The sequence below is a fragment of the Myodes glareolus genome, chromosome 20, assembly GCF_982192425.1.
Source record: "Myodes glareolus chromosome 20, mMyoGla1.1, whole genome shotgun sequence".
Lineage (NCBI taxonomy): Eukaryota > Metazoa > Chordata > Mammalia > Rodentia > Cricetidae > Myodes > Myodes glareolus.
The window spans coordinates 44,961,883-44,978,688 of NC_142045.1; the positions used below are offsets into that span (position 1 = coordinate 44,961,883).

A 16,806-nucleotide genomic window follows, 5' to 3' on the forward strand; every position below is an offset into this window, starting at 1 on the left:
CACTCCTTTCATTCCCAGAAGACACCTGAAGCCCTAAGAAGGATGTGAGGCCTTGGGAAGCCCGAGAGCAAACCTCTCACTGCCAGGAAAGAGCCAGGCATGAGAAAGATCTCCTGGGAGACTGAGACCCCAAATCCACCTTCTCCACTACTCCCCCAGCATTGTTAATTGGCATATTTCAGGTGTCTACTGACTTCGAACTTAAACCAAGAGGAAGGAAACCTCCTACCATGGCCCTAATATTTACGTTCCTATGGACAATGCCTGAAATACTGGCCTATGGGATAAATAATGTTATCGGGGATCAATAATCAAACTGATTGACTGGAAGGCTACTCAGCATGAGCTACTTGGTTATGTTCCCCTCCTCTCATGCTGCCTTACCTTAACAGCTGGAACAGGCACATGGCGTGTTGTCTCCAAGAACTGCCCTTCGGGAAAGTTCTCAGCGCACAATAAAATGTTCTTTTGAGGGGAATCTACAGCAACAGTCTCCCACCCCGGGTCTGCACGTGAACCTTCCACCACAGTGGCTTATTCATCAGTTTTAAATAGGCAGTTTTCTCATCACAGAGAAATGTCCCCATATAGACACTTTACAACGTAGGACTTAATGCTTGAGGAGGGAAGATGCTGTCTGCCTGTCTGTCTGTCCGTCTGTCCAAGTCACAGAGTATCCTGAGGCACAGGAGGAGCTTGCTGGGAAACATGGGTCAAGGCTGGGAGGTTTGTAACTGCTTGTAAGTGAAAAAAAAAAAAGAAAGTTATGAAAAAAAATCACATCCAAACAGCGAAACCATCTCATTCTGAAGAAAACAGGAAATGAAGGTGAAAGAGGCCGGTGTAAGAAAATCTCAACACACAAAAGAGAGGAAGGATCTCCCATTCACGTGTGCTCCTCTGATGCAATCTCAGACACATTGGTGCTGCTTTCTTAATAGCATGATTCAAATAGTTGACAGGACCCAGTGGGTTTCCTGAAGTCTCCACTCATTCGTTGTGAGTGGGTTAACTAGTGTACTGCCGTGGATGAGACGCTCCGAACCCACCGCTCTCCATGGATAACAACCATTGCTGTCCACCATCAGATGCTTAGCCCGTCCTTGTTCCGGCTGGGCTCATTTGAAATATGGCAGACAGTACTTCAGTTTCCTTGTAGATTGACGGTAATACACCAGGATGGGTGTTTTCCAGAGTATGTTTCATGGAAGGCTGTTTTCGGGAGAATTCGGTCCCATGGAGAAGGTGTTCCCAGACATGTAGACTGTGTCCTCCATGTCTTCCCTACAGATTGGGAAGGAAAGCAATGCATTGTGGGAGTCTTTAACAGCCTTGCAGAAAGGAAATACTTCATTTATATATCTCAAGGTTTTCTGGGATTTTTGGCCACAGAAGTTTTTTTTTTTTGGGGGGGGGTGTCTTAATACAGCTTCTGCAGAGCTCCCAGGAAAGCATGGATTCAGTGGTGCCTACATGCTTTGGGGATTGCAGTTTTTAATTTCCTTATTGCCTTGACAAAGCCAACTAAAGGGGGAAAGGATTCCTTTTCATCACAGTTGGAGAAGATATAGCCCAATGTGCCAGGGAAGATGCGGCATGGAATGGGGGATCACAACGCATGCTCAGTCAAGAGACGAAGGACAGGAAGTGGGATCTGGCTATGAAACACAAGGCCCACCTCCAGCTGTTCACGCACTCTGTGTCAGGCTCCACCTCCTAAGGTTTCGACAGCGACTCCCAACCATACCCACTGGAGACCAGGTTTCAAATACAAGAGTCTGTGGGAGATACTTCACGTTCAGAGCACATCACCTATCTCTCCCACACCAGAAGATTCGAAAAAGTTAGAGAAAGCGTTCACGCTTCGTTCCGAGGTGGCAAGTACTCCTTCCGTTCCAGCCGTGAAGATGCGGTGCTTCTGGCTAGAAAGGATTCTAAGGCAGAATGAACGAATTTCACCCAGCAGAAGAGCACTGACAGAGGGCACAAGCTGTCTCCTAGGAAACTCACACCCCAGACTGCATAATGTCGCTAGAGTGACAGGGCACGGGGAAGTCTGGACCCAGTACTGCTGCGTCAGAACTCTCTGCTGGCTTCCGCAGTGCAGTGCTTCCCAGGTCTCTAGTTAGAAGTGTAGGGTTCCAAGAGGAACCAGAACCATTTCCTTCTGCCAGCTTTACAATTACTTGCACATTCGTGACACTTGCAGAGTTTACAGGCTTTGACACAGAAGACAACATTCCTGTCAACCTTCTAGTGTTGCCAGTACTTGGCCCAAGCTAATGATGCTTAACATACTGGGTCACATGACACATTTACCTGTTACTTGAGTGCTCAGCTGCACAATATGGTGTTATCATTATACTCATTTACATACAAGTTGCCTCACAGAGATCATGTTTTGTGCGCTGAGATGAGGCCACTGTCCAAGTGTCGGCGTCTTTCTGTGCCCTGGCCTCCTTAGGAAAGGCTCCCTGATCCAAACTGGCGCCCAGCAGCTTCCTGCTCACAGGTCAGTGGCTACCCTTTCCATGTTTTTTATACTCTTATTGCTGCAATTATTATTGTTATGGATATTATGTTGGGGGCACTATGTGGAGGTCAGAGCCCAGCGTTCAGTAGTCAGTTCTCCCCTTCTACCACTGGTTCTTGGGACTGGACTCTCTCTCTGGTTTGACTTGCAATGGTTGCTCCTGCTGAGCTGTCTCTCTGCCACTGCCATTCCCATTTACATCACCTGTTTTATGTCACAGACAGGAAGTCCTTTCCCCTGCTGTTCAGGGGTCTCTGTGGTCAGTCATCCTTGTCCTAAGAGGATAAAGACTGGGCTTGAGATTTTATTCTGTCCAAAGACTACTACCCACTGCAGAGTGACTTTCATATGCAAAGAAACTTTGAAATAAATAATAAAAAAACCTGTTTAGTATGAGCATATCATACCTAATAAAGCATAAAACACTCTAATATAAATAGAATGCTTATTCCTAGCATTTACAATATGAGAAATTACAACTAAGGGGATAAAGAGACTTCTGGTGCAATGGGCATTGCGTTGAAGAGAAATGACGTCAACCTCAATGTGTCCTGAAGCCAGCGGTTTCTCCCACAGAAATCAACTTCTATTCAGAACTTCTAAAAACTCAGGAAATCTGTTTTGAATGGTGATCTCTTCATTTCTCTCTTCATTGTTTTAAACAAATGAATTTCTAAGGAAATCCAAGGCAATTGGTTACAGTTTGGTGCCTTATAAACTGGTCATTAAAAAAAACAACAACCACCATAATTGCTTTCTGGATGAATGGCTCCTTTATGAGTATGATGAGATGTTGAAGACCCTACATTTAGAAACTAGGAGCAAAATTTTCAGAGCACTCCACCCTCTACAAAGCCACAGACATGGCCCTTCCCTTCCAAGGCCCAGCATCTGCCCCAGCAACCACTACCCCGCATTACTTCATGATACCATATTGTCTGCAAGAAATCCAGGGAGGAGGGCTCAGCCTCTAGGGAGAGCAAAAGACACAGATGAAGGGAAACGCCTAATAATCCCTTCAACATTTCCTATCTCGTCAGGAAGCAAGGGCACCCTTGCCATGATTTGGTCTCATAGGTAAAAGACTTTCAAAATGGACTCGGAAGTAAACTCGGGACATTCGTTGGAATCGGAGAGGAAAAGAACAATAGAAGAGGTGAACCGGGGTTCTCAGAAGCTTCCAGAGGAGAGGGCTGGAGCAGGGGCGGAGCCACTACACTCTCAATAAAGCTCAGCGAGTGACGCCTTGGAGACAAAGTGATGCTGACAAATCGGGTACCCAGGGTCATTGTCCTCTGCGGTTTCCAGTAAGGGGAACAGTGTGTCATCCTCCCAGGGTAATATGGACCTTGGGCATGAAAACAGGATGGTCCCATTTTGGACCGATCAAGGAGGATACCTAACTTTATTTGGGTTAGTCAGGTACTGGGGTTTGAACACTGACTGATCCAGCAATCACTCTTGTCTGCTGTGCCATCTCTCTGTCTTGAGATTCTTTGTCATCTAGGACGGAGGCAATTGTTCTATGACACTTTGTATATGAAGATATAAAAACCCAGAGAGACCAAGTAACTTGTATAATGTTCCACAGCTTTATCTGTGAAGGCAGTAATATGTAACTCCAAGGGTGGATTTCCAAAACAGATCTCATGCGGTCAACAGAGAGTCCAGTTCTGGCAGAGAGCTATCACCAGGCTCCCACTAGCCCCTATGACCCAGCGCCCTTGCTCAAGTCTCTGTGCCCCAGAACCCCTGTTTCAACTCCCATGCCCCACCCCAACACCCCAACCCAGCTCCAGTGTCCCAACTCCATGCCCTAGCCCCAGGACCCAAGACTTTGTCACAAGACTGACTGTGGTCACAACTAACCCAGACCCTATTCAGCCAACAAAATGACAACTGGAAAGAGATATTTAATTAATTTACAGCAAGACACTTCTTGAGGACATGTGTTTTCATTCAGCTTTTCTCTCTTCAACAATACAATGGGAAGAAACAATCTCACAACTCAGAATTTTCTCCTCACCACACCCAGGTCATACACCCTCCACATCCTGCCCCGCCTTTAAGAGATGTATTTTCTTTTAATAAATAAAAATAAAACATATTTTAAGCTTGGAGGATTCTGCTGTGTTTCCATTTCAAGGTTTTTCTCTGTGTTTGCCTATTGCTGCTCTCTTTGGTTTTAAAAAACAATGCATAGACTCTTAAAAGAATACTTCTTGTTTGCAAGATCTAGACACTATGCTAAAGATAAAAAAAAATGTTGATAGTGTTCTAACCTTGCAGGAACCGAAACCCCCCTAATTTGGGCCCTCTTCCCTGATGATTCCTTTTGAAGTTTGTAGTTCAGACTTCCCACGCGCCAGTACACTGGTGTTATCCCCCGCCCCCCACGCCCTCCGGTCCCGAGTCATTATCACTACTGTGCTTGGATGGGCTCCACACACACAGGGCTCCAAGGACCGTGACTGGGTTGAATGGAACTTATGCCTCTTGGCAGGCATTGAAGACCCAGTGAAACCTGACTGCTGTCAAGGAAGTCAGTGGCGATTTTGTTTCACTTTTTAATGAATGAAAGCAGGGTTGAAACCCATCCAAAGATAGCATGTTTGGCCTTTGGAAGGAAGAGAAAGGAAAGCAAAGGGGGTGTTTTCCTCTCTCCTGGCAATGGAGTGCATCCAAGTGCGGAGATTTAGCTGGGTCCGGGCACTCCAGGAAGCCAGTCAGGGGCAGCCCTGGCTCTGGGCAGCTTGTGCCTCTCTGACCTGGTGCTCCCGTCAACTGGAGAAAACCAGATTCCTCCTCATGCCTTTAAAGGAAAACTTCCGGTGCAAAAGCTAGACTATTTCATGACATATTAGGGAGAATATCTAAATATTCCCAACATGTTTTTCCATTTTTGTGCTTCTTCCTTTCAAAAATCAGAAGTAGTAAAGTGTATCTAGTGTTGACTGACCACCCAGAATTCCACCCTCCTGAATGCCATCAAACCACATTGTTTTGTTCCTGTCTTGTTCCCTGATCCCGTGGGGTTCTCTATGGTGAAGAGGACATGTTGTCTTCACTACTAACCTTAAAATCATTGAGATGTTCCAGCAGCTGGGGAGATGGTTCTGAGTTCCATCTCCAGAACTCAGGGAAAATGAATTGTTCTATGTGAAGGTAGAAGGTAGAATCCAGTTGATCCCTGGGGCATGGTGACCAGTCAACCTTGCCTAAGTCATTAGCTCCAGGCCAGTGAGAAACACTGATTGAGAAATAAATAAATGAATAAATAAATAAATAAAATGGACATTGTCTTAAGAATGACACTTAGGGTTGCCCTGTGGTCTGCCCTGTGGACACACATGCACACACTCCAGCCAACATGCATGTGCCCAAAACCACACACAGCAATCAATATGGCTGTTGCCACAAGAAATAGGCACCATGTATCTATCACAAACTATCTTTGGAGAGTAGACAAAGCTGGACCCGAGAAAACCCCCTCGGGGCTGGTGTTTTTGTGGGATCTTGAGCCATGTGTCCTCAGCCTTGCCTATTGGAATTTCCTGAATCCAAAAGAGTAGAACTCAAGCATCGGACCCTACAAGAAGGAACCAGAAGTATTGCCTCTTGTAGACTGAAGAAGCAACTGGCTGTACCTGTGCACATGGCGGCACCCAGAGGCTCTGTAGTCAATCAGCTCCGAAGGAAAGCCAGAACCTGCTTAGACCACTGCTCCCCTTTGCTTCTGGGACTTGCCAGATTCTGCCTTGTTGACCTCATACTGTCTTTGCTGCCAGCTCTTCGTGGACACCTGTCTAGGAGCTCCCCATGCAGGCTCCAGTCTCCAAGGATTTGATGATCACTTCTGGGGTACTTTCCAAAGTTTATGATTATTTTCTCTTCATTGCCATCAAGAACACAGAGAAGAGTGTGCTAAACATGGAGTCAAACAAGAACGTCTCCATCTTCAGGGTCAACACAGCAAAGATTCCTCAAGGGACTGTAGAAACTTAAGGACGAAATGCAGTGACCTTTAGACACTGTCGCTTAAAATATTTCTCTTATTTGCTGTGCAATGTGGGATTTAATATTTCTAAAGGATTTCCCATGTACTACCACCCAAGAAGGGTCTGCTTAGTTGATTTAAAGAAGCAGCTTAATAATAACTAATATATTAAAGATGCTAGTAAGGTTGGTTTCTTGTAGAAAATAATTGAAGCTTTTCTTGTTATCTGACAGTCTTCATCTTCTAGTTGATGAGCTAGGATCATTTACATTTAGGGTATTACTGAGCAAAGTAATTTCTGGTTCCTATAATTTTGTTCTTTTTGCCCGGTTATTTGTGTAATATAGATAGATAGATAGATAGATAGATAGATAGATAGATAGATAGATAGATAGATAGATAGATAGATAGATAGATATTCTTTGCATTCTTCCCTGTTCATATCAATTTATTGAATTGAACATGATATAATCTTATTATTTCTTTGGTTTTCTGTTTGTTTGTTTTGTTTTCTGAGACAGGGTTTCTCTGTGTCCTGGAACTCACTCTGTAGATAATGCTGGTCATGAGCTCATAGAGATCCACCTGCCTCTGACTCACGTGCTGGGATTAAAGGTGTGCCACCACTGCCTGGCATGATCAAGTCTTTCGTAGGTCTCCTTTGTTCATCTATTCTTCCCATGATTTTTTTCTTCCATATCTCTTGTAATTGAGGCTTTTTTCCACTTCTGTGTTAGAACTTTTTTTTAGTGTGTGTGTGTGTGTGTGTGTGTGTGTGTGTGTGTGTCTGCATGTGTGTGTTGGAAAGTAAAAGTTTAAATATTTTCCAAGCTCGAAACTTTGACTATTAACTCCTTTCTAACAATGTTAAATTGCCTGAGATTGGAAAAAAGGAATTTCATGGGTCAAAACACAGAACAAGTTCAGTAAGATGGCACGTGTCTGTAATCCCAGCACTGGGGAAGCGGAGACAAAAAGATCAGGAGTTTGAGGCCAGCATTGACTATATAGCAAGTTCATGGCCAGCCTGGCCTACATAATCTCAAAAATGGCAAAAAGAAAAGTGTAGGACCATGATTTTAGAAGAAAATATCCCAAAAATTATAAATAAAACCTATAATTATTAAATTATAAGTATTAAATGGTATCAAAACTTTTTAACCAAAATATAATTCTCACAAACTTTACTTAAAATTTTGCTCTCTCAAGTAGGTAACTAAATTTTCATACTTTGAAAATACCTTAAGGAAAGGAAATTTAGAAGCTAGTTTTGGGAATGAAAAGAATTTTCTGGGTTCTAACTAAGATAACGATCACTTGTCTTTATCCAGTGGAGTTAAGGGTAAGACATTGACAGAGAAAATAATATAAAATTACCATGGCTTTTTCTTTTACACAAGAAACACCCCCTAGACACTTAAGACAGATGGTCAGGGAGTGAGAGATTATGGTGCAGAACTTCTTTCCTAGACAAGTGATGACCTCACTTGAATGGGAAAACAGAAAACATTCAAAGACTTGATAATATATGCTGAAAGTATAAAATAGCCACACGTCCAAATTCGAAAACCACAATGCATGGCTGCAAGACAGATTAAATAAGAAAGTTACATGCGGGCCCATAAAAATCAAATGCCAGAAGCAACACAGGAAGCAAATGCTAACGTCAACTACAGAAAACACAAGTTCAACTGCTAAGGGACAGCCACGCATGCCAGAATTTACAGTTCCCAATACTTTAAGTCATTTGTGTCAGTGCTTGCTTTTGTCTGCAGTGTAGTGTGAAGAACGCTTTCACTCTCAAAATGTATTGATAGCTTTACACAGTTCATTATTTTGACATGGACATTTTAGTAATATTTTAAATTAAAGCTGGTGTGCCTGTGTGCTGTTGCATCTTTGTACATGCAATATTTCCATTTTACTAGCGCCTCTCTCTTCTCTTGCCAGGGTTCTGGCTGGCACCATTAAACATTTTCTTCCCAGTCTGCCCATGGCTGTGGCCACGCCCTGCTGATGGCTTCTCCACCTTCCATTTCTTCTTCCTTAAATGTGCCTACAGCACTTTAAGTGGCCTCATTAAGTCCCCTTAATTTAACCATCTTTAATATTCCATAGTTTTCTGCTAGACCTCTAATGTGGATATGGATTTTAAGTGTTATTTCTTCTAGAGAAAGTAGTGTTGGGGCCAGTGAAGTGGTTTTCTAAAGGTCTACAGTAAACAACAGAAAGGAAAACCCAGTATCGTACATGCTGCTTTACGAGGTGGTGGTCTAAGACTGACCAAATGTTGATACCAGGCCCTTGCAAGTGTCTGTGTAGCAGGGCACAGTTTTTACCCTGTTCTCAAATGAGCAATGCTGGTGAAGACACTCTCCTGACAGCATGAAGGACTCTTGGCTATCCTGCATAGCAATGCTTTGCTGACAGCTAGCCACATCACAAAGTCTTGGACATTTTACGAGTTAGATTTAATACAAGAGGCAGATACCAGCAATCACATAATTCAAAATAAAAACTTCAATGAGAATGTCTGTTCGTGGAGGAAAGATTCCAAAAGGTTAGAGCCTGTCAGTGGTCTTTCCAACTCCCCTAAATCCAGAGAGCAATTGCCCAAATCTCAGTGTGTGCTTGATGCACAGGGGAGCATGTGGCTGTGGGCAAGCAGCCCCCCTCCTGCTCTTCCCCACAAGATTTGGCTAGTTTTCTGGAAAGTAACAATAAATTTGCCAAACTTAATCCAAACTTTCTGGGCCCGGCTGAGTCTTTCATCCATAATGAATGTGAAGTCTTCGCCCCCGCGGTAAGGCACACGTGTCTTCATCTTGCTTTTCTTGTGGCTTGATGAGAAAAACCACAGACATTCACAAGTGTGCAGGAAATTCAATGGGGCCTTTAATGGGTTCTGGTTTTGTTTGGCATATAGATCCTGAAGCCTGGGAGAAGACAAAACCAATTTCAAAGGAAGTTCAAATGTGGCAATTTCACAAGAAGCAAACGCCATTGAATCAGTTCAACCAAGTCAAGCCAGCAAGAATGCAGTCCTGCTTATAACCCTGTGGGGACTTGTACCTGGTCCCCAACTTCTTTACTCTCCCTGGTATGTAGTCCATTCAGTAATATACATAATAAAAATAAGTGGATGCCTTAATTACTGTATAGTAACATGTAAATCTTAGCATGTAGACAGTCAGTTTTCCTCATAAACAAGAACATTTTCAATTCTGATAGATTATATTATCTTTTAATATAGTTAAGTCATTCTTATGCTGTAGCTTTCAAAAACTGTAGAAGATTCTAGAAAGGAAAAGTTACCTTGTCCTCCGAATGATCTCATTGTAGATAATCCTAATGGTGCTCTACTAAAGGACCCTTCTGGAGATATGACAGCCAGGGATTTCCTGACAAACATCCCTATGTGGATATTTAGATATGTATGTCTATACATGTATATACTGGGTTTCATTTTAGTGACATGATAATATGGTCCATTATGTGCTCTGTTCTGTTTTTCACTAAAACTCCATCTTAGCATCTCCAATATCATTGCACAATCTTATTTCATTCATAAGTCTGTTTCATTCATAAACAAAAGATGATGATAATGATACCTAGTGTTTTAGATTGCAGTGATGCTTTAACCAACTCACCTCTTAAGGGCACTGTTACAAAACCGACTTTACATTAAGGACAAGACAACCTTCTCTCTCCTGTTTTGGTAAATTTAAGTGTTTTTCACATCAAAGGAGAATGAGTAGGGATTTGGCCAAACTAGGCAAAAGCGACTGTACATGGTGACACTAAATATGCTCTTGTCGGAAGAGATAAAGGAGGGACAGACGGGGGGTGATTTGTGAAACCACAAAAAAAGCTCTCTGAAGCGTTCTCACTGAGTCCTCCCTAAATCAACAGAAGGGCTGCTAAGAGAGAGGAAAGAACAAGGCGGTCAATCAAACAAAGCAGCTCCTACAGTGGTCAAGCTTGCCATGCCCGAGTGCACGCTTTTAAACAGTTTGAAAAGTGGCTTCCTGGTTACAGAGAACAGAAGTCAGAGTCCTAGGAAGGAATTTCTGCTCGGCAGTGAGCTGGGGAGGGAGACGACCAAGAAACACTGGTTCGTTTGCCTCTGCCAAACCCAGCAGACACCAAGGCAACCCATCAGAGATAGCCAGGAGCCAGCAAGAGAGAGCTTTGTGTAAACTGGTATCTCCATCCAGCAGAAATAAGTCGGGGAGGCATTTTCCAGAGAGACTAGCAGTTCACTGACCAATAAACACGCGTGGGCCTTTGTTCTCCCATCTTATTAAAACCACTTCAAGAAATATTTGCCTGAATCTTGAGTTGATCAAATGTCTTATGCCATTTATTATTGCCATTGTTCTTATTTCCATTGTTGTGACTTTTTGCCGTTTCAAGCCTTTGAACCTGTTCACCTAGTCTATGGTCCCTGAAGGCTGTACGCCTTTAGCTTTCAGAAGCTAACCAAATGTGGAAGGCTTTGACTTAGAATGTTGGACCTTTTAACAGCACAAAAAGTGCTAAACTTCTCACAGCTTCAAGTCATGACAAACAGGTACCGCAGTCTCTCCGGCACCATTAGAGTCAAGAACTTACCACACAGACACTCAGCCACCCCAGTGTCTACTCCAGTAGTGTAAAGACAGGCCTGCTGAGGAGACTTATGTCCTATTGTCTGAAGCTCTTAAAAGTCAATTCTCATGAACCAGCTGCCACACTTCAGGGTTGCCTGTCCAAGAAGAGGTGTCCCTGCTGGAATTTCCATAGACAAGGGGAGTCTAAGGACTCTTGTCCCCACAGTTACGAAGTTTTTCTCAGCTCTAGCAGCACAATGGCCATGGCTGTCTTATGTGGGAGCATTAGATATGGCGGAAAGATGTTTCACCTCAGCCACCGTTGTCTTGGGTGTGCAATGTCTGCACAGGCATTGTCTTTTAACACTTGGTCTCCTGCTGGTGTGACTCTGTAGCAGGTTATGGAACCTTTAGGGGGCAGGGCTTCCTTGGTGAGGACCTGGAGGGCGAGCCCTGAACTCTGGGAGCCTAGGCTCAGTTGTGTGTAACCTCCTAGCTGTGGAAGCAATGTGACTGGTTTCTTTCAGCTCCTGCTGCCATGCCTTTCTTGTGAGCCAAAGTAAACCCTGCCTCCATAAGCTTTTTGTCAGATGTGTAGCCATTTTGTCCTGGGGCCAAGTAAACCTGAGACCACGTAAAACTTCATTAATGACCCCAACTACAGCACCAACAGCAACAGCAAAAAGAAATTCACCACACGCTCGACTCTGCTAATTATTTACCTGTCCCATATACAGGACAGCAGACCCGACAGCAAGACCCTTTTCCAACGGAGCTAGCCAGCCAGCCAGCTCACGTTTTCCAGATTTTATGAATGGAGAAACTGAGCCTTAAAGATAACAGTATCTTGTACAAGTTGTCATGCTAATTAGATAAGCCGAGACTTAACCTCAGCTTTCCCACCTCTCTAAGCTCTTACCTTCTTTTTTTCCCCTTTTTGTTTTTCTTTCTTTCTTATCCCCACATGCCTTGGGAAGCCAGCCCAGTCAAACAGACCCTGTGACAACGTAGAGAGGTCAGAGTGTGAAATGTGTTTTTTCTATGTCCCACTTCTCCCAAGCCACTGTTTGCGAATTATTGCACAAGGTGCCCTGATAGTCCCCTGTTGCAGCAAAGGCAAAGTCTAGCTAGATCCAGTTCCTGTAATGACAGCCAAGGATCAGAAAGTGAGGGTACTGGAGAATGAGTGGTTTGGGGACTGTGTGCTTTGGCAGGTGCTGCGGCGTGTGTGAGCTGAACAGACACGAGCGTGCTAAACAAACATGACCTCTTCTTGCAAGAGAGGAGGAAGTAGAGGCAGCCATGTTCCATTCAGCGTGGGGCTTTAGGAAAGAAGCCTCTGTGGAGTGCATGCTGGGCATTTGTCCTGAGGAGCAGCAGTGTGAAAGGAGCCAGGAAGTTACCCCAGTCATTATACATCGGTTGTTTTCTCCAAATAATAGGGATGTTTCGTAAGTTATACATCTCGGGCAAATTCCTTACATATGAAAGAAGTCAGATGAAGTAGTCTGTGAACAGGTCCTCCACCATAGCGGGGTTATGACATGAAGGTTGAATTTCACTGATCTCCTTCACGGGAGACCTCTGTAGGCTAGAAACTACCAAGGTGGACATGGCTATCTCCATGCCAGAAGTTCACGGAGAAGAAAATGAACAGGGGCTGGAAGAAGGACTCAGTGATTAAGAACACTTGCTGCTCTTGCAGAGGACCAGGACTCCCTTCCTATCACACAGGTCTGGGAGTGCACAACCACCTGCAACTCCAGCTCCGGGGAACTCAACAGCTTTAGCTTCCAATGGTGCCCATACACACACACACACACACACACACACACACACACAACTATTTTTTAATGAAAATAGATTCTTCTCTCATACAATAAATTCCAACCAGAGTTTCCCCACTCTCCATTCCTCCTAGCTTCTCCACACATTCCTTTTCCCCTGGGGCCACTTCCCCTCCAACTCCCTTCAGTAAAGAACAGGCCTCCAAGATATCACAAACAAGCAAGACAAAAAAAAATACAATAAAACAAGGCAAAATCCCTCTCCACCAAGGCTGGGCAAGGCTGGGCAAAGCAAAAGAAAAAGAGTCCCAAGGGCAGGCTAATAAGTCAAAGATACACCTGTTCCCCCAGTTAGGCGTCCCACAAAAACGCCATGCTAACAGTCATAACATATGTGCAGAGGGCGAGGTGCAGATGCCTGCAGGCCCCATACGTGCCATGTCAGTCTCTGTGAACCCATGTGAGCCCTGCTTAGGTGACTCAGTGGGCCATGTCCCCTGGTGTCCTCTATGTCCTCTGACTTATACCATCTTTTCTCCCATATTTCTGGGAGGGGATCCCTGAGCTCTGAGGGAATTTAGACTCTCGTTCTGCATGTCTGGCTGTAGGTCTCTGCACCCACTCCCATTTGCTGTCAGAAGAAGCCTCTTTGATGACAACTGGACAAGGCACTGATCTATGAATATAGTAGACTATCATTAGAAATCATTTCGTTGATTCCTTTTTATTTTATTTATTATTATTATTACTATTATTACTATTATTATTATTATTAATTATTATTATTTTGGCCAGTCATGTTTGCTTCTATCCCAGGTCTCTGGGCTATCCAGTTTCTGATTCTGGACATCCAGGCATAATAGGGCATGGGCTCCCTCTTGTGGAGTGGACCCTTAAGTGAAGCCAGACATTGGCATTGGCTGGCCTCTCTCACAAGTTCTGTGCCAGCATTTACTGCCCCAGCGCATCTTGCAAGCAGAACAGAATGTAGGCTTTGTGGCTGGGTTGGTGTCCACATTTCTCTTCCCATAGTCTTCAGAGTACCATTCCAAACCAACGAGTGTCCAATGAACGGTGTGGATGTTGTCCTCAGGATTGGGGCCCCACTGTCAGTTTTTGGATCATCCTGGGTCATTTGGGGATCACCCTCATACAACAACTTAATTGAATGCAACCCAGTCTCACTACTGGAATGCTGGGCTGGCTACAAAAGATAGCCAGTTGAGACTCCGTATCCTCCCATTTCTAGGGGTGCTCACTAGGGTCACCCTCATAGATTACAGGAAGTCTCCACTGCACTATTTCCAGACCACTTACAAATGCCCCCCAATTCCAGCTGTCTTTCTCTCCAATCCATCTCCCCCCTTCACCTGATCCATCCGTGTCCTCTTCACCACCCACCCACAGTCCAAATGTAAAATCTGTTCTATTCTCCCTTCACCAGAGGATCCATGCATCCCCTGAAAAGTTCCTCTTTACCTATCCTGTCCGGGACTGTGGATTGTAGGTTAGTTATCAATTTCTTAATGACTAATATTCACATATAAGTAAATACATACCATATTGTTCTTTCTGGGTCTGGATTACTTCACTCAGGATGAGTTTATTTTTCTAGTTTCATCTGCTTGCCTATAAATTTCATGTTATTTTTAAAAACAACTGAGTGCCACTCCACTGTGTAAATATAACATATTTTCTTTATTCATTCTTCAGTTGAAGGACATCTTGGTTGTTTCCAGTTTCTGACTATTATGAATAAAGATTCAATGAATACAGTTGAGCAAGTGTCCTTGCGGCAGGACTGAGGGTCCTTTGGGTTTATGCCCAGGAATGGTATAGCTAGATCTTGACATCGACTGAGTCACAAGATTTTTGGGAACAACCATATTGATTTCCAGAGTGGTTGTACAAGTTTGCCCTCCCTACAGCCATGGAGGAGTGTTTTCTTTCTCCACATCCTCACCAGCATGAGCTGTCACTTGTGTTATTAATCTTAGTCATTTTGACACGTATAAGATAGAATCTCAGAGTCATTTTGATTTGCACTTCCTGATAGCTAAGATGTTGAGCATCTCCTTAAGTGTTTCTTAGCCATTTGAGATTCCTCTACTGAGAATTCTCTGTTTAGATCTGTACCCCATTTTAATTGCATCATTTGGTTTTTTGATATCTAGTATCTTGAGTTATGTATTTTGGAATATTAGTCCTCTATTAGATGTGAGGTTGTTGAAGATTTTTTTTCCAATTCTGTAGGCTTATGTTTTGTCCTATTGACAGTATCCTTGGCCTTAAGAAGCTTTTCAGTTTCATGAGGTCCCATTTATTAATTATAGATCTTAGTGCCTATGCTATCAGTGTTCTGTTCAGAAATCTGTCTCCTGTACTAATGTGTTCAAGACTATTCCCACTTTCTTTTCTATCAAGTTCAGTGTATCTGGCTGTATATTGAGGTCTTTGATCCATTTGGAGTTGAGTTTTGTGTGTATATTGATAAATACGAATCTATTTACATTATTCTACAGTTTGACCTGCACCATTTGCTGAAGATGCTGTCTTTTTTTCCAATATGTATTTCTGACTTATTTATCAGAAACCAGGCTTCCAGAGGTATGTATATTTATGTCTGGGTCTTCAATTTAACTCCATTGATCAGTGTGTTTATTTTCAAACCAATTCCATGTGGTTTTTATTATTACAATGCAGTAGTACAACTTAAAAACAAGGAAGGTGAGACGTCCAGCAGTTCTTTTATTGTTCAGGATTGTTTTAGCTATTCTGGGTTTTTTTTTTTTGTGTGTGTGTGTGTTGTTTTTTCATATAAAAATGAGAATTAATTGTCCTTTCAAGATCTGTAAACAATTGTGTTGAAATTTTGAATGGGATTGCATCTAAATCTATAGATTGCTTTTGGTAAAATAGCCAATTTTGAGCATGGGAAATTTTTCCTTAATCTGATAACTTCTTCAATTTCTTTCTCAAAGACTTAAAGTTTTTATTGCACAAATCTTTCACTTGCTTATGTAGAATCACCCCCCAAGATATTTGCTATTATTTGAGGCTATTGTGAAGGGTGTTGTTTCCCTGATTTCTTTCTTAGTCTATTTGCCATTTGTATATAGGAGGGATACAGATTTATTCTTTAATTTAATGTTGTGTCCAGCCACTTCACTAAAAGTCTTTATCAACTCTAGCAGTTCCCTGATGGAATTTTTAGGGTCACTTATATACATGATACATCATTTGCAAATAAGGATACTTTGACCTCTTCCTTTCCAATTTGTATCCCATTGACCTGCTTTTGTTGTCTTACTGCTTTAGCTAAAACTTCAAGTACTGTATTGAATAGATATGGAAAGAGTGGACAGCCTTGTCTTGTCCCTGATTTTTTGCTTTGATAATGGCTTTAGACTTTATGCAAATTGTCTTTAATATGTTTAGATATGTTCCTTGTATCTCTGATCTCTCCAGGACTTTTGTCATGAAGGAGGTTGAATTTTGCATGGCCTTTTCTTCGTCTACTGAGATGATCATGTGATTTTTTCTTCTTTCAGTTTGTTTATGTGGTGGATTACATTTAGTGATGTTCATATCTCAAACCATCCCTGCAACTCCAAGATGAAGGTTTCTTGATCATAGTTGGTGATCCTTTTGGTGTGTTCTTAGATTCTGTTTGTAAGTATTTTATTGTATTTTTTATTTATAGTCTCATAAGGGAAATTGGTATGTAATTCTCTTTCTTTGTTGATTCTTTGTGTGGTGTGAGTATCAGGGTAATTGTGGCCTCATATAATGAACTGGACAAAGTTCCTTCTGTTTTTATTTTGTGTAATAATTTGAAGAGTATTGGTGTTAGCTCCAATACGTCCAAAAGAAATTCAAAAGGTTATAAAATGTAGT

General features: G+C 42.7%; 1 long non-coding RNA gene across 1 annotated transcript; it reads left to right on the plus strand.

The window, feature by feature from the left end:
* Positions 1 to 2,223: 2,223 nt before the first annotated feature.
* On the plus strand, positions 2,224 to 15,516 carry LOC125394130 (uncharacterized). The gene is made up of 3 exons (XR_014999243.2): positions 2,224 to 2,512; positions 9,457 to 9,630; positions 15,432 to 15,516. It is a non-coding gene; the product is annotated as an uncharacterized LOC125394130 (long non-coding RNA).
* Positions 15,517 to 16,806: the final 1,290 nt, after the last annotated feature.